Below are 25,654 nucleotides of genomic sequence, written 5' to 3'. Positions count from 1 at the left end.
TTTTTCAGGATAACCAAAAAATAGAGACTTTATGTAAAACAGCTAGTTTTTAAACGTTGGCTCAAAAAAATGTTAACCATCAATGCAAAGAGAAATATAAGGCTGCCAGTATTCAACCCCAGGCTAGATAATAAATAAATATGGGTTGTTTGAATGGTTGAAGAGACAGAAGAAAATGGAACAAAGTTTAGAAATTTATACTCTAAAATTGATGCAGTAATATTATCCATTCTCTTTATTCAACTCAAGGCATAAATATCACCAAAGAAGAAATATTTTATTTAATTAACCTAAGGGTGAATTCTGCAGTGCAAAAACAAACAAATCATTTATTTTTAGAGATGAGGTCCCACCCTGTTGTCCAGGTTGGAGTGCAGAGGCACAAGCACAGCTCACAGCAGGCTCAAACTCCTAGGGACCACAGGCACATGCCGCCACATCCAGCTAATTTATTTTTTGTAAAGACAGGGTCTCACTATGTTGCCCAGGCAGGTGCCAAATTCCTGGTCTCCAGCGATCCTCTGTTTTGGCCTCCCAAAGTGTTGAGATTACAGACGTGAGCCACCACGCCCAGCCCAAATAAACACATCATATTATCTCATTAGTAAACACCTCCCTTATGTTCACTGCAGCATTGTCTGTAATAGTAAAAAGCTGTAAACAACCTAATTGCCCATTTCCGTAGTCCAAACATAAAGAAAATATGGTACAGGGCCAGGTGTGGTGGCTCACGCCTGTAATCCCAGCACTTTGAGAGGCTGAGGCCAGTGGATCACGAGGTCAGGAGTTCAAGACTAGCCTGGCCAACATAGTGAAACCCCGTCTGTACTAAAAATACAAAAATTAGCCGAGCATGGTGGTGCGTGTCTGTAGTCCCAGCTACTCAGGAGGCTGAGGGAGAATCGGTTGAATCTGGGAGGTGGAGGTTGCAGTGAGCTGAGATTGCGCCACTGCACTCCAGCTTGGACAAGAAAGTGAGACTTTGTCTCACAAAAAAAAAAAAGAAAGAAAGAAAATATGGTATCATATATAAGAAATTATACAACTAAATTAGATCTACATATATCAATAATGCATCTAAAAAACAGGAAAGAAAATCAAGTAGATTAATATAGGTATACAGTAGAATATTCATGTAAATTCTAACAATCTATAAAGCACTACTATATATTGTTTATGGATACACCCAAATGCAAATGCATAAAAACATAAAACAAAGGGCTACATACAACATTTAGGAGAAACTTTACTACTGAGAAGAGGAAGGTGGACACGGTTGGAAAGAAGTACAAAAGGGACATCAAGCCAGTCGGCCACTCGTGGTGATTCACGCCTGTAATCCCAGCACTTTGGGAGGCTGAGTCAGGAGGATCACTTGAGGCCCGGAGTTTGAGACCAGCCTGGTTAACATGGTGAAACCCTGTCTCTACTAAAAGTACAAAAATTAGCCAGGTGTGGTGGTACGGGCCTGTGATCCCAGCTACTCGGGTGGCTGAGGCAGAGAATCGCTTGAACCTGGGAAGTGGAGGCTGCAGTGAGCCGAGATGGTGCCGGTGCACTCTGGCCTGGGTGACAGAGCGGGACTCCATCTTAAAAAAGGAAAAAAAAGAAAAAGAAAACAAAAAAAAGGCTGGGCATGTCACACCTGTAATCACAGCACTTTGGGAGGCCTAGGCGGGTGGATCACGAGTTCAGGAGATGGAGACCATCCTGGCCAACATGGTGAAACCCCGTCTCTACTAAAACACACAAAAAAGTTAGCTGGGCGTGGTGATGCGTGCCTGTAGTCCCACCTACTCAGGAGGCTGAGGCAGGGGAATCTCTTGAACCCCGGAAGCTGAGGTTGCAGTGAGCGGAGATTGCGCCACTGCACTCCAGCTTGGTGACAGAGCAAGACTCTGTCTCAAAATAAAAAACAAAAAGACATCAACTGTAATAATATCTTCTTAAAAAAAGCTCTAGGCCAAGCATGGTGGCTCACGCTTATAATCCCAGCACTACGGGAGGCTGAGGTAGATGGATCACTAGGGTAAGGAAATCAAGACCATCCTCGCTAACATGGCAAAACCCTGTCTCTACTAAAAATACAAAAAATTAGCCAGGCGTGGTGGTGGGCACCTGTACACAGTCCCAGCTACTGGTGAGGCTGAGGCAGGAGAATGGCGTGAACCTGGGAGGCGGAGCTTGCAGTGAGCCAAGATCACGCCACTGCACTCCAGCCTGGTGACACAGCAAGAATCCGCCTCCAAAAAAAAAAAAAAAAAGCTCTGAAGCAAATATGACAAAATGTTAACATCTGTCAATTGTCAATTCTGGTAATAGTTATATGGTTATTTTGTTATATTACTGCAGGTACTTTTAACATTTGACATATTCCAAAATAAAAATAAAAAATAAATTAAACTATAAATACACAAAATAAAACTTTAGCCAGGCATGGTGGCTCACACCTATAATCCCAGCACTTTGGGAGGCCAAGGCGGGCCTGCAGTCAGGAGTTCAAGACCAGCCTGGCCAACGTGGTGAAACCCCATCTCTACTAAAAATACAAAAATTAGCTGGGTGTGGTGGCGGAGGCCCATAATTCCAGCTACTCAGGATGCTGAGACAGAACTGCTTGAACCCAGGAAGCAGAGGTTGCAGTGAGCTAAGATTGCACCATTGCAGTCCAGCCTGGGCAACAAGAGTGAAACTTCGTCTCAAAAAAAAAAAAAATTAAAGAAAACTGAAAAAGCACTTTTTTCATTGGGCATAGGTCTCACGATAGGCTTTCTGACAGGTAACAAGTTGGAAATATACATAAAATGAAAGCCCTGAAGGGTAAGTCCTACATATATGAAGCCCTCCTGTGAAGAACTTTGGAGTCGAATAGTTAAGATTCATACATCAATCTGGCTCCTTACAAACTGTGTGACCTTGGGGAAATTTGCAAACTTCCTAACCCCTTTACCCCTTTTTAAAAAGGGACCAATACTACCACCTACCTCAAACAGCTGTGGTGAAGCTTAACAAAAGAGTCAATATGTAAGGGCTTATCTACCTTTGTATATCCCTCACCTACAGCTCAAGAATCATTTCACTTTTGCACTTTTATATACATAAGCAAATTAAAAGACTTTGCTTTCCTAGTGTCCGAGGATAGACAACAAATCATTTTTGCCATCACAAGAAAGCAGAAAGTAAAGGTCATCTCATCTTAATCATCATCACCACCAATCACCACCATAACAACATTCATTGAGTACTTACTATGTTCTAGGTGTCATTCCTAGACTCTTTAAATGCATTAACTCACTTGACAAGTCAGATAATATATTTTATATATGCTATAAGAGAAAAGTAGGTACTTATTATAAGATTACGAACTCAGAGAAAAGAAAGTTTCTTCCAGGTGGAAAAAATTAGAAAAGACTGCCTGGAAATGGAAAACCTGGTAGGTATATTTGAAGCATAAGGAGGGTGGGGCAGGAACAAAGTAGCAAAAGGAACAGAAAATATCTTCCCAAAGCTGAATCACAGTAGACGTGGAAGGCAATAAGAAAAAGGATGAAAAGCCAGGACATGTAAGGAAAGTATTTGAGTGCCCATTTAGGAGTCAACAAACACCTATTCAGTACCACATTTTGCCATTGTGTTCTTTGCATTTTCATTAAAGACAGTAAAAAGCTGATGATGGGTTTCTGGCAACAAAGTGACTTGAAAACTGTGGTTCAGGAACATTTATCTGGCTGCTTTATGTAATATTCTATACAACTCCTCCTCTTATTCTCTGTTTTGGCTAATAACACCTAGTTTCTCAGTTCCACTCAGTCACTCAAACTACAAATGTGAATTGCTTAAACTTGCCTCTCCCATTACACTACTCATTCACAACTGGACCTCCTAAATCTTTCTCCACTCAACAACCTTCATTGTCACTGTCTTGCTTCAAGCACTAATCATTATTTCCTGAAAAGGTCTACATGACCTCCAAAATCCACATTCCTCATTGCCACCCACATAATCTCTCTAAAATACACATCATCTCATAATGCTTGTTTTTGCCTGAAATTGTTTAATGACTTGCAACATGCCTACAAGCTATACAGAATATACAAATTGTATCAATCTGGCTCAGACATGCCTCTCCAATCTCAAATTCTACAATCCCCTCTTCCAAACTATTACCAGCATACACAAAATAGTTTTTCAAGCTTTTGTGACTATGTATGTTGCTGTTCCCTCTACCTAAAACAACCTCCCACGTTCACTCCAATTATTCTTTTTTTTTTTTTTTTTTTTGAGACAGAGTCTTGCTGTCACTCAGCAGTCTGGAGCGCAGTGGCCATCTCCAATCACTCCAATACTCCTCCGCGGTCACGCGATTCTCCAGCCTCAGCCTCCGGAGTAGCTGGGATTACAGGCATGCGCCACCACGCCCGGCTAATTTGTGTATTTTTAATCTCATTGCAAGCTCCACCTCCCGGGTTCACACCATTCTCCTGCCTCAGCCTCCGAGTAGCTGGGACTACAGGTGGCTAATTTTTTGTATTTTTAGTAGAGACAGGGGTTCACCATGTTAGCCAGGATGGTCTCGATCTCCTGACCTCGTGATCCGCCCGCCTCAGCCTCCCAAAGTGCTGTGATTACAGGCGTGAGCCACTACGCCCGGCTTGTGTATTTTTAATAGAGACTGGGCTTCACCATGTTAGTCAGGCTGGTCTCGAACTCCTGACCTCAAGTGATCCACCCACCTCAGTCTCTCAAAGTGCTGGGATTACAGGCATGAGCCACTGCGCCTGGCCCAATTATTCATTCATTCTTTTTTTTTTTTTTTGAGACGAAGTCTTGCTCTGTCGCCCGGGCTGGAGTGCAGTGGCCGGATCTCAGCTCACTGTAAGCTCCACCTCCCGGGTTCACACCATTCTCCTGCCTCAGCCTCCCAAGTAGCTGGGACTACAGGCGCCAGCCACCATGCCCGGCTAGATTTTTGTATTTTTAGTAGAGACGGGGTTTCACTGTGTTAGCCAGGATGGTCTCGATCTCCTGACCTCGTGATCCGCCCGTCTCGGCCTCCCAAAGTGCTGGGATTACAGGCTTGAGCCACCGTGCCCGGCCCAAATATTCATTCTTTAAGATTCAGATCAAGCATCATCTTTTGGCTGTTTTCAGTGGGGAGATTTGATGGGCTGTGCAATAGCCTAAGTGACACAGATCATATACAAGGTATACCATAACAACTCATGACAGCTTTAAAATGTCAAGTACACTGACTTTCCTAGCCATTTAATCATTTTATTAAGAATCTTGGTAGGGTGCAGTGGCTCATACCTGTAACTCCAGCACTTTGGGAGGCCGAGGCGGGGGGGATTGGTGGTTAGGAGTTGGAGACTAGCCTGGCCAATATGGTGAAACCCCATCTCTACTAAAAATACAAAAATTAGCCATGCATGGTGGCACATGCTTGTAATCCCAGCTACTCAGGAGGCTAACGCAGGAAAATCTCTTGAACCCGGGAGGTGGAGGTTGCAATGAGCCAAAATTGTGCCATCATACTCCTGGGTGACAAGAGTCAAACTCCATCTCAAAAAAAATCAAATGAAAATAATCTGGCCGGGTGCAATGGCTCATGCCTGCAATCCCAGCACTTTGGGAGGCCAAGGTGGGAGGATCATGGGGTCAGGAGGTCGAGACCAGCCTGACCAATAGGGTGAAATCCCATCTCTACTAAAAATACAAAAATTAGCCGAGCGTGGTTGTGCATACCTGTAACCCCAGCTACTCAGGAGGCTGAGGCAGAAGCACTTGAACCTGGGAGGTGGAGGTTGCAGTGAGCCGACATCGTACCACTGCACTCCAGTCTAGGAGATAGAGTGAGACTTCGTCTCCAAAAAAAAAAAAAAAGAATCTGGAGAAAATTTCAAAATACCCAATGTCAATCAAGATTTTCCCCCCTTATGAAATGGAATAAAAACAATGTGTGTGTGGGTGTGTGTATGTGTGTATACATACTTTTTTTTTTTTTCTTGAGACAAGAGCTTTGCTCTTGTTGTCCAGGCTGGAGTACAGCGGCGCAATCTCAGCTCACTGCAATCTCCGCCCCCTGGGTTCAAGCAATTCTCTTGCCTCAGCCTCCCAAGTAGCTGGGATTACAGGCATCCACCACCATGCTCGGCTAATTTTTTTTTATTTTTAGTAGAGACGGGGTTTCACCATGTTAGCCAGGCTGGTCTCGAACTCCTGACCTCAGGTGATCCACCTGCCTCGGCCTCCCCAAGTGCTGGAATTACAGGCGTGAGCCACCACACCTGGCCTATATTTTGAAAAATACAAAAATTACCCGGACATGGTGGCGTGGGCCTGTAGACCCAGCTACTTGGGAGGCTGAGGCGAGAAGACTGCTTGAGCACAGGATTTGGAGAGTTGTAGTTAGCCACTGCACTCCAGCCTGGGCAACAGAATCAGACCCTGTCTCAAAAAAAAAAAAAAAAAATCATTCTTTTGTCAAAATGTATTCACTGCACTCTGTTCTGAGATACTAGAAGTTGCTCTAGACAGAGAGGACAGCAGGAGTAGAATCATAAAGATCACACAGTGGGGAGGGAGAAGGCATATATATACTAGAGTGAGTAAGGTGGGGCTTGATTAGAAATGAAACGAAGTGATTGAAGACCTTGAAAGTGTGTTAAAGTATGTGGACTGTAGGAAAGAGGGAGTCAGCGCAGGACAGTGGCTGAAAGCCCCAACACTGGAGCCTCCAGACCTGAGGTTTGACTTTCAGCTCTGCTATTTACTGTTACAAAGGGCTCACTAAATTCTCCTAGAATGTTGTGAGGAGTAAAGGAGTATTTGTAAAGCACTTAAAACAGTGCCTGGCATATTAGTAAGTGCTAAGTAAATATTTGTTAAATAAATACAAAGGGAGCCAAGGAAGGGTTCTTTTTAAGGAGCGAAATGTGATATGGTCAGATTGCATTTTAGATAGATGACCGGGGACTATGTAGCACAAAGATGTTAACAGGGCAAGACAGGAGTTAGAGAGACTATGTGAAATTAGTTGGGTAAGAGATTATGTGAACTATGATGGTAGTACTAGTAATTGTAAGTATGGACAGAAAGGGACTAACTCAACAAATACTGGGAAGGTAAAATTGGCAAGACAAGGTAATTGAATATAGAAGAAGAAAGAAAAAAGTCAAGGTTGAGTCCCACGTAAAGTATTATTTCTGATGTTTTTAAAAGCAATATTCTTCTAAGAACTTTGGATCTTAGGTGTCTTCTGTGCTAGTGGCATTTGGTATCTTGGGGTGGTATTACGATGCTTCTATAAAAATGGGAACTACAGGCCTGTTGAAACTCTCACATTTACAGGTCCTTGCTGTTTTCTTTCTTTTTTTCAGTAGGTGGAGATAATTTCTCTTTAAGGACATACATTATGCAGAACACTTTAGCCCAAGTCGAAGAGCCAGAAAGCTTGAATAACCATTTTATTATGTGGGGTTTTTTTATTTTTACGTTGGGATTTGTGATGATAAAGATTATAGCATCATGGTAATACTGTAAAAATTTTTAAGTGACTGCTGAACCATTAAAGACAAATTAAAATTTGTTAATTCTGTTATTTCCCATTTTTTCACTGTTCATTCATATATGATAAACATTGATAACCAGAATATTTCATTACTTATTCATCTCTTTGACAAATCTTAGCTCCTTATTTCTACATCTGTCAACTTTAAAAATATTTTTTCTTGGCCGGGCGTGGTGGCTCATGCCTGTAATCCCAGCATTTTGGGAGGCCGAGGCGGGCGGATCACAAGGTCAGGAGATTGAGACCACGGTGAAACGGTGAAACCCCATCTCTACTAAAAATACAAAAAATTAGCCGGGTGCGGTGGCGGGCGCCTGTAGTCCCAGCTAGTCTGGAGGCTGAGGCAGGAGAATGGCGTGAACCTGGGAGGCGGAGCTTGCGGTGAGCCAAGATCGCGCCACTGCACTCCAGCCAGGGGGACAGAGCGAGACTCCGTCTCACAAAAAAAAAAAAAATTTCTTAGGCTGAGAGCAGTGGCTCATGCCTGTAATCCCAGCACACTGAAAGGTTGAGGTGAGCAGATGGCTTGAGGCAGTTTGCTTAGGCTAGGAGTTTGAGACTGGCCTGGGCAACATGGCAAGACCTCACTTCTTACAGAAAATACAAAAATTAGGCAGGACGCAGTGGTGCATACCCATAATCCCAGCACTTTGGGAGGCCAAGGCACAAGGATCACCTGAGGTCAGGAGTTCAAGGCCTGCCAGGCCAACATGGTGACACCCCATTTCTACTAAAAATACAAAAATTAGCCAGGCGTGGTGGCAGGCACCTGTAATCTCAGCTACTCGGGAGGCTGAGGCAGGAGAACTGCTTGAATCCAGAAGGCGGAGGTTGAAGTAAGTCGAGATCGCGCCATTGCACTCTGGCCTGGGTGACAAGATTGTGAGACTCTGTCTCAAAAAACAAAAGAACAAAAATTAGCCAGGTGTGGCTGGGCACAGTGGTTCACGCCTGTAATCCCAGCACTTTGGGAGCCCAAGGAGGGCAGATCACTAGGTCAGGAATTCGAGACCAGCCTGGCCAATGAGGTGAAACCCCATCTCTATTAAAAATACAAAAACCTTCACTGGGCATGGTGGCAGATGCCTGTAATTCCAGCTACTCAGGAGGCTGAGGCAGGGGAATTGTTTGAACCCAAAAGGGCAGAGGCTGCGGTGAGCCAAGATCGCACCACTGCACTCCAGCCTGGGCAACAAGAGCAAGACTCATTCTCGAAAGATAAATAAATAAATAAATATTCATATATGGGTTTAGTCAACAGATTATTTCATTTTCTCTGACAATGCTAAATGTGTAATAGCCTTTTCTCACCCACAAAAAGTTAACCAAGGCCAGGCGTGGTAGCTCACACCTGTAATCCTAGCAATTTCAGAGGCCGAAGTGGGCGGATCACCTAAGGTCAGGAGTTCGAGACCAGCCTGGCCAATATGGCGAAACCCTGTCTCTACTAAAAATAAAAAATTAGCCAGGTGTGGTGGCACACGCCTGTAATTCCAGCTATTACTAGGGAGGCTGAAGCAGGAGAACTGCTTGAACCCAGGAGGCGGAGGTTGCAGTGAGCCGAGATCGCTCCACCATACTACGGTCTGGGCAACAGAGCAAGATTCCGTCTCAAAAAGAAAAAGAAAAGTTAACCAAAATACTAAATAATCAAAACATCTAACTCATTTATCTCCACCTTCTTTCTTTTGTAGTTAGCATATTTTTTATAAAAATATGAAAAGAAGGCCGGGCGCGGTGGCTCAAGCCTGTAATCCCAGCACTTTGGGAGGCCGAGACGGGCGGATCACGAGGTCAGGAGATCGAGACCATCCTGGCTAACATGGTGAAACCCCGAGACCATCCTGGCTAACATGGTGAAACCCTGTCTCTACTAAAAAATACAAAAACACTAGCCGGGCAAGGTGGCGGGCACCTGTAGTCCCAGCTACTCAGGAGGCTGAGGCAGGAGAATGGCGTAAACCCGGGAGGCAGAGCTTGCAGTGAGCTGAGATCTGGCCACTGCACTCCAGCCTGGGCAACAGAGCGCCAGACTCAGTCTCAAAAAAAAAAAAAAAAAGAAAAAATGAAAAGAGAAATAGATAAAACACTAGCATATCATAAAATATATTCTTTTTTTTTTTTTTTTGAGATAGAGTTTCACTCTTGTTGCCCAGGCTGGAGTGCAATGACACAATCTCGGCTTACTGCAACCTCCGCTTCCTGGGTTCAAGTGATTCTCCCGTCTCAGTCTCCCAAGTAGCTGGGATTACAGGCGCCCGCCACCACACCTGGTTAATTTTTGTATTTTTAGTAGAGACGGGGTTGCACCATGTTGGCCAGGCTGGTCTGGAACTCCTGATCGCCTTCTGTCCACGTTGGCCTCCCAAAGTGCTGGGATTATAGGCATGAGCCACCGTACCTAGCCCATAAAATATATTCTTCTATCTTTGCCTTAGATTAAAAATGGATTGGGCTGGGCGTGGTGGCTCACACCTGTAATCCCAGCACTTTGGGAGGCCAACTCAGGCGGATCATTTGAGGCCAGGAGTTCTCTAGTAAAAATACAAAAATTAGCCATCCATGGTGGTATGCACCTGTGGTCCCAGCTACTCGGAAGACTGAGGCATGAGAATCACTTGAACTCAGGAGGTGGAGGCTGCAGTGAGCTGAGATCGAGCCACTGCACTCCAGTGTGGGTGATGGAGTGAGACTCTTACCTCAAAAAAAAAAAAAAGGTTAAAAATGGATTAATCCACACTGTAAAATTTTAATAAACATATAACTTTCTACAATGCTTTCAAAAATTAAATTTCTTAAAATGTTCAAAGATTCTTAACTTTACTTTTGTAAAAAGTGTCAGAAAACTTCTGAATGGCCTCGGTTAACTGTCAATTCTTGTTTAACATAAGAGCCCCAAAAGCAGATAATCAAAATGTATAGGTAATTTGTCCAGTTGAGTTAATTCACTTTTTATACTTAAGAATTCTGTCAAAGTGTAACACCGTTCCCTCAGAGAACATAAAATCTAGTATAGGAAAGGCGGCCACTCTTCCTTCCATCACCTTAATTCTCTCGAGATCACTGGAGCTAACTATTACAGAGATCTTTGGGATAGCACATTTCCTTTCATATAATCCTTCGTTCAGTCAAATGCAACTAGTACTTATTTACTTACCAATACTATCTGTAAAGCAGTATTAGGCATTTTTGGGAGAAGCTACTCAAATGCCAAAAGGCTTATGCATGCAAAGCAGTCAACAATACAAGACCATATGTTAATAAATGCCAATTTAAATGATGCAGGCAATAAATGCCACCAACTTTCACCATTTTAGAAGAGATTAACAAAGATTAAGGCGTCCAATCGTTATAGAAAGAAGGAACGTGTGATCTTACAAAGCAGTACTCAAGAGTTCTGAGACTACAATATTTACCTTATTCTAGTCACTAACCTAACATTCGACAGGAAAAGAAATTCTCTGGATTTTAGTTCTCTCATCTGCAAAAATACCAATCTACCTCAAAAAGTAGCTGACAGAAGCACAAATGAGTACCAAGCTCAATATTTATAAAGTTCTAGAGAAATGTTTATGACAATGTTAAATGACAATAGACAGTACCGTTCCAGAAGCATCCTTGACAAATGCAGATTAGTCCTATCTAGGTAAGTTTCAACAAGAAGCCACCATCTTTTAAAAAGAAAACACGAAATAAAATAATAAGTGCTTATGATGCCTGCCACCAATGAATATAAAGCATTTCACAAATATCAATTAAATTCTGTAACTGCCACGCCAAGGTTAAAAATTACATATGTAACAAGTTAAACTAAGGTTCCATTTCTATGACTAGCCAAAAAGTGTCACATCAAAACAGCAACAAAGTCAGAACAATCCAAAAAGCCTTCACTGCAGTTAACTATTATGCTTACATAATGCAGCATCTTTCTTCATGAAATACAGATTTCTCAAAATGTTTGGCCTTCAATGATGAGGATTCAATTTACAGCTAAACATCTTCTGGAGAACGGTAGGTCCGCCTTTTTTCAGAACTCATATTATATACCATTAGCTTTATTCTAAATAGAGCAACTTTCTAAGTTTAAAAAAAAAAAAAAGTAACAGTTGTATTGTAGATGACATAGTAAGAATAGTGGCAAAGAATTTCCACTTCAAAACTTAACTATTTCTCTCTTTCCAAAGCACATAAGTTACCTGTCATAATGAAATTTTTTTGTAACAGGGACGTACAGGCAAGTAAAAAATACTTTAGGACCAGAAGCAGAAATGGCCAGCTTGGTTTAAAACCAACCCAGCCTCAAGTCCCTTTGGCAAAAGAGCGCATGACTCATTGCTTTAGAACTCAATGGGAAGATATGGAAAATTCACTCTGCCCTAGGATTTTGCTTTGGGTTTGTTTTTTAAGACATCTTCATCTTGTTTTATTTATTTATTTATTTTTGAGATGGAGTTTCGCTCTTGTTGCCTAGGCTGGAGTGGAATGGTGTGATCTCGGCTCAATGAAACCTCCGCCTCCCGGGTTCAAGTGATTGTCCTGCCTCAGTCTCCCCAGTAGCTGGAACTACAGGTGTGTGCCACCACGCCCGGCTAATTTTTTTGTATTTTTAGTAGAGACAGGGTTTCACCATGTTGGTCATGCTGGTCTTGAACTCCTGACCTCAGGAGATCCACCTGCCTAGGGCCTCCCAAATTTCTGGGATTATAAGCGTGAGCCACCGTGTCTGGCCAGACAGCTTCATCTTAATGTTGACAATTTCTATAGCGTCCATGGCTTATTTACAAAGACGACAAACTGTGAATAAGATGAACCACATGTAAACAAGAGGGTCTTATTTTTTGCTGGACACTTAAAATATAAGCCATAAAGTCTCACACAGACACACACACACACACTCTTTCTGTCACTTAGTATACAACTGAGAGAGAGACATTTATATTATTTTTAAAAATTGAAAACAGGGAAGGGTGTGGTGGCTCACACCTGTAATCCGAGAACTCTAGGAGGCAGAGGCAGGCGGATCACGAGGTCAGGAGTTCAAGACCAACCTGGCCAACATGGTGAAACCCCATCTCTACTAAAAACACAAAAATTAACCAGGTGTAGCGGCAGGCACCTGTAATCCCAACTATTCCTGAGGCAAGAGAATCGCTTGAACCTAGAAGGCAGAGGTTACAGTGAGCCGAGATCACGCTGCTGCACTCCAGCCTGGGCAACAGAGCAAGACTCCACCTCAAAAAAAAACAAAAACAAAAACAAACCAGACACGGATGTTCTAAATAGAAAACCAAAAATTAGGGTTCTGATTTTTCCTTCTCAGAAACATCTCAAAATCTCTTTAAACTAGAGATATTTTATCTGGAAAAGTAGGTAACAAATAATTGTACTAAAAAATTCCTTCCAATCTCATTAAAAGTTGTATATAAGAACTATGAATAATTTTTAAAATGTCCAAATTAAGCATAACATACTGCAACATGTATCAAAAAACACTACATACACTTGGAACTAAAGCTCTCTTATTTACGTCAAATTATCTTAAGCTCCTGATTAATCATCTACTGAAAAATCACCACTCTTAGTGTGTGGGGTTTTGTTTGTTTGTTTGTTTCTGACGGAGTCTTGCTCTGTCCCCTAGGCTGGAGTGCAGTGGCGTGATCTCGGCTCACTGCAACCTCCGCCTACCGGGTTCAATCTATTCTCCTGTCTCAGCCTCCTGAGCAGCTGGGACTACAGGCGCATGGCATGACATCCGGCTAATTTTTTTTATTTTTAGTAGAGACTAGGTTTCACCATATTGGTCAGTCTGGTCTCCAACTCCTGACCTCAGGTGATCCACCCGCCTCGGGCTCCCCAGTGCTGAGATTACAGGCGTGAGCCACTGCACCTGGACCTTAGTGTGCTTTGATACCTACAAACAGTAGGAATAGGGATATGTCAGACACATAATAAAGTGAATTATCATTCCCAACCTTACTCATTTCCTCACCATACTAACTCTTCTACTTTCTAATCATGTTAAAAAGAACAAAAATGCAAAAACAAATCATACACTGACAAGCATTCATAAGGCTAAATCAAAATCACAGTTACCACATATATGTGAAATTCTTTTGAAGATGTCTACTCATGTGAATGCTTGATACAAGGCATTAAAATGACCTACCCTCTTATGACAGTATCTCACAAAAAGGTCCCTTTCAAGGAGCAACACAAGAGAAAAGGTCTAAAGGGCTTTTCGTGCAAATTATCTTTTCCTTTTTTTCCCCACCTTTTATGTTCACTATTTTAAAATCGCAAATAGATTTACTGTTTTAAGGAAAACAATTGCAGTATTCTTCTTAGATTTTTGCAGTTTTCCTGTACCTCCTATTTCTTGCCAAATATTTCTGACATTAATTTATACTTACATGACTAGAATAATAAAAAACATTAACAAGAGTGTATCTTGTATATGTATGTGTATGTGTATCTTTATATATTAATATATACACACATACAGGGACAAATACAGAGACAATAAGTGTCTATTTTAAAGCAAGGACATTGCTTTTTACTCCATTCATTCAATGCCCATCATGAAAAAAAGGTGGAAAACATTAGATTTTAAGATTTACGACAGAGAAATAACTTAGTTGTAGCAACCATTCATATCAAATAACCTTACAAAACACAAGCTACAGAAAGACGCTCTGAAAGGGCAATCCAGCATTTCACAGCTTCTGCTCCCTTACTCCACCCAGTCTTCTCGGCTCAATGGCTGTTCACAGCATCCACAAATATTAGCCCATTTTTTTAAAAAAGGATGTGGGGGGAGGTACCAATGTAGGGCTTGCTCCATCAAAATCAGCATATACAGAAATACTTCATGTGAAAAACTGGGTTCCTTTCTGGTTTTAAAATATATATACCAGCCTTAAATTTCTTTTAGGAGATTCCCCCCTTCGAGCAATCCAAACAATGATCATTAATGAACATGAAAGAAATCACCCTAAATACAGATTACTCTTCTGCTTTATTAAAAACTGCAATTTCCAACTGCCAATTATTTTGTGAAACCGTGTCCTAAAAGACACCCATTAGAGATTAAAAGCTAGCTGATGCCTTAAAACCAAATCAGAATTTTTTAAGTAAAAGCTTTTACTACATATTCAACATCACTATGACACAGTCAACAGGAAATTTTCCTGATTACGAGACTGGACCCCGCAGCGATCAAGCCCTGCTGCAGCAAAAAAAAAAAAAAAAAAAAGCAAACACTCCTGTGGCAAAAAGGGAGGGATGACATTATTACTGGTATGAAAGGCCCAAGCAGTGTCTCCTCCGCCCTAGCCTCGAAAAGAAATTCACACAGAATCACTCACTCCCCCAACAAAAATAGAATTGCCAAAAATGGCACAAATTTTTTGTTTGGCGTTTAAAACCTCATGAATCTCAAAGACTGTGTGCTTAAAGGAGGGATGAGAATAACAGTAGTATCTCTATTTGTCCGGATTGCCACTTAAGGAAAGAGGGAGGGGGGACCTTGGCATGACATCGCCCATTGAGAACGAGACCACAAATCTGGTCCTCCTCTTCAAAGGCATATTTTCTTAACCAAAAGACGGATATAAATTGGGCCCAAACCCCAAAAGAAAATTTCCTGCCCTCTTCCCAAGGAGTTTCTTGCTAAGTCACTGAAGAAAGGCAGCATAACAAATAAAGCTAAGGTACCCTGCTCTCTCCTCCTAAATACTGAAAACCTCTTCCCCTCTACTGTTACGTTTAGAGGGGCACAGTCAAAATGTGCCGACCACCTCAAAGGCATTTTCTCATGTGGGAGGCTAAGAGGGTAAATATGCATAGGCACTGCGTTTCCCAAAGGGGCAGGGAGACGAGATTAGATGAAGGGGAATGGCAGGGAGCCTCGAAGCTGAATGTTAACAGCATCAAAAGGCAACTCCCGAACGAGGAGCCGGTGGCAGAAAGAAAATCCTGCCAGATTCGGTGGGTGGATGCTGCGGATTGCTCGGTGGGCCGGGCTGCCTCTCCTCGGCGGGTGCTGAGGCTGGACCACCGCACTGGGGGCCAGGGAGACGGCGGGCCACCCTCCGCTGGTCCACCCCATCTTAAGGACCAGTCGGGGACAGAATGCCTGGAAGGCCCAATGGGTGCCCCGGCGGCGAGGGGCTGAGCCGGTCCCCGAGCCGACAACGGAGGGTGGGGTGGGGACTGCGGTGCTCGTCTCTGCGGCCGGGGAGAGCAGGGCCGAGCCCTTTCCCCAGGATCAGAGAGCTACCTGGTCCCCACGCCCTTCCTACCCAAGAATACTTTTCTTGCTAAGTCACCGAGGGAGGAGGGAGATCCCTTCTTGGGGAGGGCCGCGGGGGGGGTCGCAGCGGCGCCGGCAGCCCCCAGAGCCGGGCCCGGGAGGAGAGGAGCGAGGGCAGCGCCCTCCCCGGACAGTCCCCCTCCTCCGGGTCTCTCACTCAACGGCCGTCGCGGCCGCCATTTTGAGAGCGAGGAGAGAAGAAGAAGGAGGAGGCGGCGGCGGCGGCAGGGGGAGGGGAGAATGGGAGGGAGGGGACCGGCGCAGCCACATCGTCAGGCCGCCGGGTCCGGCCTGCAGCCGCCCGGGCGCGGTGCAAGAGACAGAGGGGAGGGCGCAAACCCGCGCCGCCTTACCGGAGCGCTGCACCGCCGCCTCCGCAGGGCCTCTTCCGTCCTTCACTCCCATCCACCGGCGGGGGAGGGGGAGGGAGAGGGGAGGGAGGAAGGAGGGAGGGAGGGAAGGAGGGGGGGAGGATGGCGCGCTGGGTCCGGGCCCGGGGAGGGGGAGGGGAGCGGGCGGGCTCCTCAGCCGTTCCGGGGCTCGAGCCCAAGCTCGGCGCTCGCGGTTTCTCTCGCTCGCGCCCGAGCGCTCCCCTCCTTCTCCTTCTCGCTCCCTAGACCCCCGGGTCGCTGCTCCTCCGCTCGCTCACTCGCTCTCCCGGCCGCCGGACTCCGCCGCCGCCCCGCCGCTCCAGCTCCGTCTGTCACAGGAGCTGCCCCAACGCCCTGACGTCACCGCGCCGCCGCCGCCGCCACCGCCGCCGCCGCCGCCCCAGACCCGCCAGGAAGAGGGAGGGGCGGGCGCCGGGAGCGGAGGAGGGGCTGCGGCGCATGCGCCGGGCTGGGCCGAGCCGGGGCCGCGCTGCCTTCTAGCGGGTGGGCGGCTCCGCGGTGCCCCCAGGCCGGCGGGCGAGTCTGCGCGCGAGGTGCCGCTTCTCACGCTCCGCACGCTTCTGTAACCTTGGGAAAGGCTCTTTTCTCCCAGCCCCTCGTCTGACTTGTGGCCCCTTCTGAACTCTGGCTCTGCTCACCTCCCTGCCCTGCTTTTGCGCTCATGCGGCCGACCGCGGGGACCGGTTGGCACCGTGCGTGGCGGGCCCCGGAGGCGCGAGAGGCAGCGGAGTCCGGCCACCTACCGTCTCTTTCTGCCTCCGGCCTCCGAGATGATTTCCCAGTTTGGGGGGAAATGAGGGAAGGGAGTAGCTTGGTCGGCTTGGGAGGAGGAGCTGTTGAGGTTAAAAAGCAGATGGAATGCTGTCATTGTCTTGATTTTTGTTACAGATTTTTAATTGGGAGGACTCGCTTTTGAATGTGATTCAGCTATTCTTCTTCTTAGTCACACACACACATCAGAGTCTGCAGGTCTCGAAACGGATGCCCAAAGAAAGGCCTGGAACTGTATCACTATAAGGGATGTCTGTGTGTGTTTGTTAAATTATGGATTGAAATATTGATGAGAGAGTCGTCCTGGGGATTTGTAGTTAATTTATTCCGCACAGAGACCCATGATTTTTTTTTTCCTTTTTTTTTTCTTTGAGACGGAATCTCGCTCTGTCGACAGGCTGAAGTGCAGTGGCGCGATCTCGGCTCGTTGCAACCTCCGCCTCCCGAGTTCAAGCGATTCTCATGCCTCAGCCTCCCGAGTAGCTGGGACTACAGGCGCTTGCCACCACGCCCAGCTAATTTTTGTATTTTTAATAGAGACGGGGTTTCACCATGTTGGCCAAGATGGTCTCGATTCCTAAACCTCGTGATCCGCCCGCCTTGGCCTGTCAAAGTGCTGGGCAGGCGTGAGCCACCACGCCCGGCCGACCCTTGATTTTTAAAAAGCGAGATATAGGGTTCTGAATAATTCAATATGGGCTATTATTTTAATAACAGGTTTAAATGAGATTATCTTATTAATTTTATTGTCCAAGGAAGCTCTTTGCTTGAAACAGGCTTAAGCTTATGTGTACTGATTTTATTGCATCACTTTATGTAGGTAAATATATATATACTGCATTTGAGTGAACCCCTGTCTCTACTAAAACACGGTGAAACCCTGTCTCTACTAAAACTACAAAAAAATTAGCCAGACCTGGTGGCAGGCGCCTGTAGTCCCAGCTACTGGCGAGGCTGAGGCAGGAGAGTGATGTGAACCCGGGAGGCGGAGCTTGCAGTGAGCTAACATCGTGCCACTGCGCCTGGGCAACAAAGCCAGACTCCGCCTCCAAAAAAAAAAAAAAAAAAAAAAAAAGGTTATCTCTACCAGGCACAGGTTGCTAACCCCTGTAATCCCAGCAATTTGGGAGGCCAAGGCAGGGATGGGGAGGTTGGGAGCGGGGGTGGTGGATCACCTGAGCCAAAGAGTTGGAGACCAGCAGGTGCAACATAGTGAAACCTCATCTCTACAAAAATTTTTTTAAAATTAGCTAAGTGTGGTGGCACATGCCTGTAGTCCCAGCTACTGGCGAGGATGAGATGGGAGGATTGCTTCAGCCCTGGAGATCCGGACCAGCCAGGGCAACAAAGCAAGATCTCATCTCTAAAAACAAAAAAGAAAGAAAAGAAAAACAGCCGGGCACGTTGACTCACGCCTGTAATCCAAACACTTTGGGAGGCCCAGACAGGCGGATCCCTTGAGGTCAGGATTTCGAGACCAGCCTGATCAACATGGTGAAATGCCATCTCTACTAAAAATACAAAAATTAGCCGGGCATGGTGGTGTGCACCTGTAATCCCAGCTACCTGGGGGACTGAGGCATGAGAATCGCTTGAAACCGGGAGATGGAGGTTGCAATGAGCCAAGATCATGCCACTGCACTGCAGCCTAGGTAACACAGCGAGAGTCTGTCTCAGAAAAACAAACAACAAAAACAAAAACTTTTAATTAGCTGGGTGTGGTGGCCCGTGCCTAGAGTCCTAGCTACTCAGGAGGTGGAGACAGGCGGATCACTTGACCCCAGGAGGTCCAAGTTGCAGTGAATCACAGGTTACTGCACTGTAGCCTGGGCAGATTGGTCCCCTATCTCTAAAAATATGCTGGGATCAGTCCTTCAAGCCTGTAATCGCAGCACTTTGGGGTACCAAGGTGGGAGAATCGCTTAAGCCCAGGAGTTCGAGACCAGCCTGGGCAACACAGGGAAACCCCGTCTCTATGGAAAAATAGAGAAATTAGCCAGACATGGTGGTTCGTGCCTGTGGTTCCTCCCATTGGGAGCCTGAGATGGGAGGATCGTTTGAGTCCAGGAGGTGGAGGCTGCAGTGAACCGAGATGGCACCACTGCACGCCAGCCTGGGTGACAGAGCAAAACCCTGTCTCACAATAAAGTTAAATTAAATAAGTAAAATGAGTAAAAAAGAAAGATTGTCTCTATCCCTGTAAATGTTCAAAGAGAACATGAGCCAATTGCATGAAGGGCTTGGGTTTTTGCCTCACGAAGATTTGCCAGAGATGAATCAAATTGTGTAGAAAGTCTTGTCCAGTTTTTCATTTCTCGGATTTTCAGATAAGGACAATAAAATGAGGCATAGAGCTTTGGTCTGTGCTATTGCTTCGGTTCAGTAACAGTCAATAAACATACCATAAATTAGCATCCCTGTGTTCTAAGAATCCACCCTCCCTTCATTTTTACCTTTTAAAATATTTATTATGGTCTGATATCATGCTACTTAATATTTAATTAGCTGAGTAAATCAGTTCTTTATTTTTTAAATGAATGCTCTAAAAGTAAACAAAATTGCCCAGAAAGAAATCAGGAACACTTTTATAAACACTGACTTCATACAAATAGGTAGCACTAACTCCTATAAACCTTGAGCTCTCAGACTCATATTTATAAAAATTTGAAATCTATATTATGTAATTATACACTAAATTTATATCAAACTTTATTTCTTTTTTTTTTTTTTTTTTTAATGAGACGGAGTCTTGCTCTGTCGCCCAGGCTGGAGTGCAGTGGCCAGATCTCAGCTCACTGCAAGCTCCGCCTCCCGGGTTCACGCCATTCTCCTGCCTCAGCCTCCTGAGTAGCTGGGACTACAGGCGCCTGCCACGTCGCCCGGCTAGTTTTTTGTATTTTTTAGTAGAGACGGGGTTTCACCGTGTTAGCCAGAATGGTCTCGATCTCCTGACCTCGTGATCCGCCCATCTCGGCCTCCCAAAGTGCCGGGATTACAGGCTTGAGCCACCACGCCCGGCCTTAAATTTTATTTCTATAGCGGTCCTTCAAAAAACAATAAACTCCCTTTGGGGGAAGGTATAAAACTTTCTCCCTGGATTATGATTTTTCTGAACAGAAAACTGTTACGTGCTTACCTTGATGTGAAGTGATGCGTTACAGTTCTATGCACTTTCCCTTCAGTTAGCTGCTAGGATGATAGATCTATCTTAATAAACCCTTGTCTACTGAACATGTAGAATTAGGACATCTATGCTATCAATCAGAATTTGTAAGGACTTAGATAGAACTTACTGTATCCATCCAGGAAACATTTAATAATGAACATTTTAGATGATGTTTCTTGAAAAAAAATTAAGTGTAAACATCCATTTTACTTACCACAATCTAAGAATCTCCCCATTCATTTTAATTGCAAATCTTTATTTTTCCAGTAGACATTTTCAAAATTGAAACATTTACTTATTTATTGAGACGGAGTCTCACTGTGTCACCCAGCCTGGAGTGCAATGGTACAATCTCAGCTCACTGCAACCTCCGCCTCCTGGGTTGAAGCGATTCTCCTGCCTCAGCCTCCTGAGAAACTGAGATTACAGGCGCCCGCCTCCACGCCTGGCTAATTTTTGCATTTTTAGGAGAGACGGGTTTTCACCACGTTGGCCACGCTTGTCTCAAACTCCTGACCTCAGGTGATCTGCCCACCTCAGTCTCCCAAATTGCTGGGATTACAGGCATGAGCCACCACACCCAGCCTGGAAACATTTATTCAATTGCTATAGTAAAATTAGTGTCAGTTTAAACAATTCTGCAAATAAGCTGACTGGAAGAAGCACTCCAAAAATACTTCTATTGGGAAGAGGAGTATCTTCTTCTAAGGTATCTCCAGAGTAAAAGTCTATTTATGATAAGTGCAAATTTTTTTTTTTTTTTTTTTTTGAGACGGAGTCTCGCTCTGTCGCCCAGGCTGGAGTGCAGTGGCCGGATCTCAGCTCACTGCAAGCTCTGCCTCCCAGGTTCACACCATTCTCCTGCCTCAGCCTCCAGAGTAGCTGGACTACAGGCGCCCGCCACCTCGCCCAGCTAGTTTTTTTGTTTTTTTGTTTTTTTTTTTTAAGTAGAGATGGGGTTTCACCGTGTTAGCCAGGATGGTCTCGATCTCCTGACCTCGTGATCCGCCCGTCTCGGCCTCCCAAAGTGCTGGGATTACAGGCTTGAGCTACCGCGCCCGGCCTAAGTGCAAATATTAAACTGTTGTTTTGAGAACTGTCCTCTATAATTTATAGGTAAATGGATGTTGTTATGTGTGCAAATTTGATAGAAAGCAATTAGCAAGTTGTGAGAAGGAAGCTTTTGGGCACACAAGTTCTGTGAATCAAAGTCCCATTTAAAGGAGAATCACGACCCACCTGTCATGGGACTCACCCTGGGAGATTTTAGCTAATTATTGTGTGTACCTGCATTTCCCCAAGGTATGGATATGTCAACGAGGGCAAGTCCAACTAGACCTGTCCTTCCTCATCTCAGCATCATGACATCCACCTGTGTCATGAACACTGAGAGTCCGTAAAAACAAATTAAAGGCTATTAACAGATTGAAACTCAGCCTAGACCTAGAAGGAATATTTAAAAGCAGCACTTGCCGGGCATGGTGGCTCACTCCTGTAATCCCAGCACTTCGGGAGGCCGAGGCAGGTGGCTCACCTGAGACCAGGAGTTCGAGATCAGCCTGGCTAATATGGCAAAACCCATCTCTACTAAAAATACAAATTAAAGGGCCAGGCGTGGTGGTTCACACCTGTAATCCCAGGACTTTGGGAGGCCAAGGTGGGCGAATCACGAGGTCAGGAGATCGAGACCATCCTGGCTAACATGGTGAAACCCTGTCTCTACTAAAAATACAAAAAATTAGCTGGCTGTGGTGGTGGGCGCCTGTAGTCCCAGCTACTCCGGAGGCTGAGGCAAGAGAATGGCGAGAATCTGGGAGGCGGAGCTTGCAGTGAGCCGAGATCGTGCCATTGCACTCCAGCCTGGGTGACAGAGCGAGACTCCATCTCAAAAAAAAAAAAAAAAAATGACCCAGGTGTAGTAACCCGCACCTGTAGTTCCAGTTACTCGGAAGCTGAGGCAGGAGAATCCCTTGAACCCAGGAGACAGAGGTTGAGGTGAGCCGAGATCGCACCACTTCACTCCAGCCTGGGCAATAGAGTGAAACTCAGTCTCAAAAAAATAAAATTATATATATGTGTATATCTAAGGATCACGTCTGCAAGTCAGGATTCCTGATCCAGACACAATGACCCTGATGGGATGGAGCATGGAGGTGTCATGGAGAGTAACTGGAATGAGATTGTAGATAGCTTTGATGACATGAACCTATCAGAGTCCCTTCTCCGTGGCTTCCACGACTATGGTTTTGAGAAGCCCTTGCCGTTCAGCAGCAAGGCATTCTACCTTGTATCAAGGGTTATGATGTGATCATTCAAGCCGAATCTGGGACTAGGAAAACGGCCACATTTGCCGTATCAATTCTGCAACAGATTGAATTAGATCTAAAGGCCACCCAGGCTTTGGTCCTAGCACTCACTGAGGAATTGGCTTAGCAGATACAGAAGGTGGTCATGGCACTAGGAGACTGCATGGGTGCCGCCTGTCATGCCTGTACTGGGGGCGCCCACGTGCGTGCTGAGGTGCAGAAACCACAGATGGAAGGCCGGGCGCGGTGGCTCAAGCCTGTAATCCCAGCACTTTGGGAGGCCAAGGTGGGCAGATCACGAGGTCAGGAGATCGAGACCATCCTGGCGAACACGGTGAAACCCCATCTCTACTAAAAATACAAAAAAATTAGCCAGGAGTGGTGGCGGGCGCCTGTAGTCCCAGCTGCTAGGGAGGCTGAGGCAGGAGAATAGTGTGAGCCCAGGAGGCGGAGGTTGCAGTGAGCCGAGATTGTGCCACTGTACTCCAGCCTGGGCGACAGAGCGAGACTCTGTCTCAAAAAAAAAAAAAAAAAGAAAGAAAAGAAACCACAGATGGAAGCTCCTCATATTATCGTGGGTACCCCAGCCGTGTGTTTGATAGGCTTAACTGGAGATACCTGTCTCCTAAATACATCAAGATATCAAGATGTTTGTACGAAGCTGATCTCAGGTGATCCGCCCACCTCAGTCTCCCAAAGTGCTAGGATTACAGGCGTGCGCCACCACACTCAGCCTGGAAACATTTATTCAAACATCAAGATGTGTGGACGAAGCTGACGAAATGTTAAGCTGTGGATTCAGGGACCAGATCTACGACATATTCCAAAAACTCAACAGCAACATCCAGTTTGCCGTCAGCTACAGTGCCTTCTGATGTGCTTGAGGTGACCAAGAAATTCACGAAGGACCCCATTCAGATTCTTGACAAGAAGGAAGAGTTGACCTGGAGGGTATCCACCAATTCTACATCAACATGGAACGAGAGGAGTGGAAACGGGACACCCTGTGTGACTTGCATGAAACCCTGTCACCCAGGCAGATGTCTTCATCAACACCCGAAGGAAGGTGGACTGGCTCCCTGAGAAGTTGCATGCTTGAGATTTCACTGTCTCTGCCATGCATGGAGATAAGGGTCAAGAGGAACAAGATGTGATCATGAGGGAGTTTTGTTTTGTTTTGTTTTGTTTGTTTGTTTGTTTTTGAGATGGAGTTTCACTTTTGTTGCCCGGGCTGGAGTGCAGTGGCGCGATCTCGGCTCACTACAACCTCCTCCTCCTGGGTTCAAGTGATTCTCCTGTCTCAGCCTCCCAAGTAGCTGGGATTACAGGCATGCGCCACCACGCCTGGCTAACTTTTTACTTTTAGTAGAGATGGGGTTTCTCCATGTTGGCTGGTCTCGAACTCCCAACCTCAGGTGATCTGCCCACCTTGGCCTTCCAAAGCGCTAGGATTACAGGCACGAGGCTCTGCGCCTGGCCAGTGAGGGAGTTTTGTTCTGGCTCTAGCAGAGTTTTGATTCCCACTGACCTGCTGGCCAGAGGCATTGCTGTGCCGCAGGTTTCTTAACTCATCAACTATGACCTTCCCACCAACAGAGTAAACTACATCCACAGAATTGGTTGAGGTGGACAGTTTGACTGTAAGGGTGTGGCTGTTAACATGGTGATAGAAGAAGAGGGCTCTTTGAGACATCGAGTCCGTCTACAACACCTCCATTGAGGAAATGTCTCTCAGTGTTGCTGACCTCATCTGAGGGGCTGTCCCGCTACCCAGCCCCAGCCAGGGTTCAATCTCGGGAGGCTGAGGAGCAGCAGGAAGGGGGACGGAAGGGGGCCAAGGGATGGACATCCTGTCATTTTTTCTTTGGATACATGTCACTTTTTGAGGCAAACACATGTAGATATATATAATTTTTGAAGTTCTAATATGAAGAAACATAGCACAAAAGGATGTATCAAATTTATCTGGCATGCTACCACATAGACCAGGCAAAGGGTAGAACAAACTTTCTTTTTTCTTTTCTTTTTTTTTCCTTTTTTTTTTTTTTTTTTGAGACAGAGTCTCACTCTGTTGCCCAGGCTGGAGTGCACTGGCATGATCTCAGCTCACTGCAACCTCCACCTCCCAGGTTCAAGTGATTCTCCTGCCTCAGCCTCCCAAGTACCTGGGATTGCAGGCATGCACCACGACGCCTGGCTAATTTTGTATTTTTAGTAGAGACAGGGTTTCTCCGTGTTGGTCAGGCTGGTCTTGAACTCCTGAGCTCAGGTGATCCACCCATCTCAGCCTCCCAAAGTGCTGGGATTACAGGTGTGAGCCACCACACCTGGCCAGGTAAAACAAACTTTCTGTCCCTTTCTTCTAGTTTTATTTAACTAGTGGAGTAAAAGATTAATTCTCACCTAGAAGGCTTAAAGGAGGTTTCATTAAGGAGTGGTTTAAAGTAGGACTTTACAGGCATAAGCCACCACATCCAGCCAAAGGTGTAACTATTATACTCAGTAGCAACAGCCGGGTGCAGTGGCTCATGCCTGTAATCCCAGCACTTTGGGAGGTCAAGGCGGGAGGATCATCTCAGGTCAGGAGTTTGAGACCAGCCTGGCCAACATGGTGAAACCCCATCTCTACTAAAAATACAAAAATTAGCCAGGTGTGGTGGTGTGTGCCTGTAATCTCAGCTACTTGAGAGGCTGAGGCAGGAGAATCGCTGGAACCCGGGAGGCAGAGGCTGCAGTGAGCTGAGATTGAGCCACTACACCCTAGCCTGGGCGATAGAGCAAGACTCCGTCTCAAAAAAAAAAAAAAAAAAAAAAAAAAAAGAGGCCAGGCACGGTGGCTCCCACCTGTAATCCCAGCACTTTGGGAGACTGAGGCAGGGGGATCATAAAGTCAGGAGTTCAAGGCCAGCCCTAGCCAACATGATGAAACCCCGTTTCTACTAAAGATACAAAAAAAAAAAAAAAAAAATTAGCCAGGCATGGTGACTTGCACCTGTAATCCCAGCTACTCCGGAGGCTGAGGCAGGAGAATTGCTTGAACTTGGGAGGCAGAGTTTGCAATGAGCCGAGACCTTGCCATTGCACTCCAGCCTGGGTGACAGGGCAAGACGTGCTCTCAGAAATAAAAATAAAATAAAG

At 45.5% G+C, this 25,654-nt stretch overlaps 1 protein-coding gene and 1 pseudogene across 1 annotated transcript in view; one reads left to right on the top strand and one right to left on the bottom strand.

Moving 5' to 3' along the window:
- The window catches only part of PAFAH1B1 (platelet activating factor acetylhydrolase 1b regulatory subunit 1), a 107,901-nt gene extending 91,264 nt beyond the window's left edge, over positions 1 to 16,637 (bottom strand). The window contains exon 1 of the mRNA XM_023184743.1: positions 16,235 to 16,637. The gene's annotated coding sequence lies outside the window, so the exon portion shown is untranslated. The remainder of the gene's footprint in view (positions 1 to 16,234) is intronic.
- A 6,426-nt stretch (positions 16,638 to 23,063) lies between these two features.
- LOC111521363 lies at positions 23,064 to 24,270 on the top strand (annotated as a pseudogene).
- Positions 24,271 to 25,654: the final 1,384 nt, after the last annotated feature.

Source organism: Piliocolobus tephrosceles, chromosome 16, assembly GCF_002776525.5.
Source record: "Piliocolobus tephrosceles isolate RC106 chromosome 16, ASM277652v3, whole genome shotgun sequence".
Lineage (NCBI taxonomy): Eukaryota > Metazoa > Chordata > Mammalia > Primates > Cercopithecidae > Piliocolobus > Piliocolobus tephrosceles.
The sequence above is the reverse complement of the archived record's forward strand: the minus strand, read 5'-3'. Positions and strand labels throughout refer to the sequence as shown.